The following is a 3,879-nucleotide window of genomic DNA, read 5'->3' on the forward strand; positions in this document are numbered from 1 at the left end:
CCAATGTTAATTCAATAGATTCTTTTCAAACATTTCGTAGAGTTCTTGGGTCATCTCAAATTGGAGATTTTTTAATGATCCATATATACATTGAACCAATTGACGAGTAATAGTGCTATCCATACGTATGAATGATTAAATAGATATGATTTAGAAATCAACTGACATGTGTACGTTGAAGATTCCTTAATCACAACGGGATGGACAAAGAGATGCACATAAATATATAATGATTTTAAAGACAATGCTCTCACTTAATGTGTGACATTGCTTGTGCTTGTACTTTTTCTTAATTTGTGTGTTTTTTTAACAAACGATAGTCTAAACTATAAGGAGGAAAGAAGGTTTCTCACACACACACACTACCGAGATGTCATGGGAATTCGAGTAGGTTACACTCCATTGGCTTCTTAAGCTGTGTATAAAGCTTGTATTAATGTTAATGAAACACAAAAATTATATATATACTAAAATTGAATCCATGATTTCACTGTTCCAAGACTGTAGCTTAGGGATAGTGAAGTGACGATTTTGCCCTTCATTTTATTGTTGTTACACGTTTTGTTTTCTCTTCCTCACAGTGAATTTCCGAACATGCCCTCCACTTAATCTTTTCTGCTCTTACCTTTTTGCCCCTTCTCCTTCAGCATTTCTTCCCCAACGAACGATGCGTTCACTCAGAGCAGGAGTTCATCGTTGATTTCGAACTAGCTGGTTGGGGGGCAACGATGAAAGATTTCTGTTCTCTCTTGGAGATGCTTTGGTGGCCGTTGATTTTCGTTTGGGGAGGCGAGCTGCGAATCCAGCGGCTCTTTCGATTTATGAAATTGTCTGTTCGTTGTGATATTTTTCACAGATTCTTCTACAACCTTCAGGCATCTTCTATCTCTCTTGGCTGCGAATTCTTGCATCATTTGTCTTCGGGTATGCATCAGCTCACCTTTTTAGCGCATCTTTTGGTCTTTATTTCATCAATTAACAAACATATTTTGAGAATTGAAATTTTTGGAGTTTAGCAGAGAATTGAAATTCTTTGAGTTTAGCTGAGAATTTTCAAATCTTTGATGACAACAATCATGTAAATATAGTTCTTTTGTGATTTTAATTGTTTAGGGTGACTTTTGATTGTTTAGCTAGGTTTTGAAAAGAAAAAAAAAAAGAAGATTAAAATTGATGAATATTTCAATTGTTGGTTATATTTATTATTTGAGCCGATTGGGAGTAGGCTGACAGCTTCTTTCAACATCATTTGGGATTGATAAAGAGGTCTAAATATTAAGTAAAAATCTGAAATTTGCTTTAAGTCAACATTCTTTGGGACTGAAATTCTCTTTTGATCTTCCTTTTTAATTATTTTTGTTGATTAATATAGTGATTGTTTTTCATCTTTTTTTTATTTTATTGTTTTAGGTTGTGTTTGATTTATGTTCAAAAGAATTGCCCCCAAGTAGAATCAATAACCCTACTCTGACACCTGCACATAATTGAAAATCACAACTAAGTTTTATTTATTGGTTATACAGATCGAACCACCACTTTATTTAATTCATTACAAGCTACTTCTCTTCCCACTTGGCTATTGTATCACTTAAATAGAGAAAATAATTTGGCTATCAAATTAGAAAGTAGACCACCGCTAACACTCATATATGTTTCCTTATCCCATGGGAATAGATCTCCTCTGATTTGGTTGCTTCCAAAAAATGTTTGATTGAGTTGTCAAGACAAAGAGAATGTAAATTTAGATCAACTCTTATAGAAAATATATATTGAAGTTTTTGGTTTACAGAATCAGAGAGGCTGAGAAAACAGAAATCATGCTACAATATACCTGGAATGAAGATTTTTGCTGCCTCCTTCAAGGAACCTAAATCTGTTATGTCTTTGGCCTGTCCAAGTTATCATATATTAGATAAACTGTACATAAGTATTTATCAAGCAGTTTAGAAAGTGTCACCTTATAAACAGGGCCAAATCCTCCTTCTCCCAGTTTATTTGCTACATTGAAGTTGTTTGTGTTGCAGCTAAAACTCTTTTTAAATTGAAGAGTGGTGGTTCTGCATTATTTTTCGCAGCTTCAGCTCTCGCTTTACTTATAGTCTCACTCATATTGCCTTCCATGCTCCCTGTTTCATTCTTATTATTAGAGCATCGGTTGTTTGGAACACTAGAATATATGTGTGTTGTGTGAGTGAGAAAGAGAAAGAGAGAGAAAAACAAGGGTGGTAGAATATAAATGCCTTTTTGTTGGTTTTTGACGTTTTAATTTTTGGCTCAGAAATATGATCTTCATGCTATACTGTACTAGTTTTAGCTAGATTTGTTCATTTTTGTTTTCTGTTAATTTTCTGATTGGTGCTTTTGCCCGATTTTATTTGTACTGTTCTCTACCCTTTTAGGGATTTACAATGAATTGCAACTTCGACCCAAAAAATCAACAATGCTTGACTATTTCTTTGCCAACTCATGACTTTCCTTAAGTGATATATATATTATATATCCAAAGTCCTTAAAAAAAATCAGAGATATTTTTGGAAGTGTAAACGTTGTCAGTTTGCTTGCAGCATGATTGGTACATAGTGCTATTCCATTGTTAATTCAATAGATTCTTTTCAAACATTTCGTAGAGTTCTTGGGTCATCTCAAATTGGAGATTTTTTAATGATCCATATACATTGAACCAATTGACGAGTAATAGTGCTATCCATACGTATGAATGATTAAATAGATATGATTTAGAAATCAACTAACATGTGTACGTTGAAGATTACTTAATCACAACGGGATGGACAAAGAGATGCACATAAATATATAATGGTTTGAAAGACGATGCTCTCACTTAATGTGTGACATTGTTTGTGCTTGTACTTTTTCTTAACTTTGTGTTTTTTTCAAATAAACGATAATCTAAACTACAAGGAGGAAAGAAGGTTTCTCGCACACACACACTATCTGGTAGATGTCATGGGAATTCAAGTAGGTTACACTCAATTGGCTTCTTAAGCTGTGTATAAAGCTTGTATTAATGTTAATGAAACACAAAAATTAATTGCTAGACTTCGGGACAAGCCCAAAACCCAAAAATTAATTTGGGCCTCCAACTACTTCTCGTGGGCCCAATATCGTTTTCGGTTTATAATATAGTTTCCCGCGCTTTCCACCACCGACCTACATTTCGCGCCTTGCATTAGAAGACACAAAAGAGCGCATTACGCACGGTCGTAATCGAGCCACTTGTCACCGCCACGGAGAGTAAAGCTCGTCGAATTCGCGACACGTAGACGTCACCACCGTGCCTAGCTGTCCCAAGGGCTGCCACAACAAGTTCAATTAAACGCGGCACCAAAACGACCGAGTAGTGAGTAGCGACTTCCAGAACAAGCTTTACCAAAACAGTGCTTCCAGAAGAAGCCAAGTCTCCCGCCACTTAAAAAACAAAACCCTATATATCCTCTGTTTCCCACATCTTCAATTTACTGCAGGCCGGCCTTGAAACCGACTAAATTTCTTTTTATTATTTTTGTTGTTGCTGTTCGAGATTTGGTGAAGATGGTGATGAACATGATGACGATGGAGATTAAAGAAGAAAACGATGGTTGCTGTACGCCGAAACGCTGCGAGTTTCGGATACCGGAGTCGGTTGCGCCGCCTCCCGCGCCGAAAAAGAAGGCGTATTGGGCGGGGAAGAAGAAGCCGCAGCCGCCGAAGAACGGGTATTTCAACCCGCCTGAGCTTGAGCTGCTGTTTGCAATAACTCCAACATGCCAAGCTTGGGATTAATTCCTTGGGGTTTTTTTTCTTAATTTAGGATTTTTGAAAATATGTGGTAGGTGTTGCCTGATTGACATGTTTTATTTGGGACAAGAAAAGCGGTTATTT

At 36.3% G+C, this 3,879-nt stretch overlaps 1 long non-coding RNA gene across 1 annotated transcript; it reads left to right on the top strand.

The window, feature by feature from the left end:
• The first annotated feature begins 636 nt into the window (after positions 1 to 636).
• Positions 637 to 2,209, top strand: LOC148294085 (uncharacterized). Its single transcript, XR_015836785.1, has 2 exons — positions 637 to 924; positions 1,790 to 2,209. It is a non-coding gene; the product is annotated as an uncharacterized LOC148294085 (long non-coding RNA).
• Positions 2,210 to 3,879: the final 1,670 nt, after the last annotated feature.

Source organism: Prunus avium, chromosome 6 (assembly GCF_965620075.1).
Source record: "Prunus avium chromosome 6, drPruAviu1.hap1.1, whole genome shotgun sequence".
NCBI lineage: Eukaryota > Viridiplantae > Streptophyta > Magnoliopsida > Rosales > Rosaceae > Prunus > Prunus avium.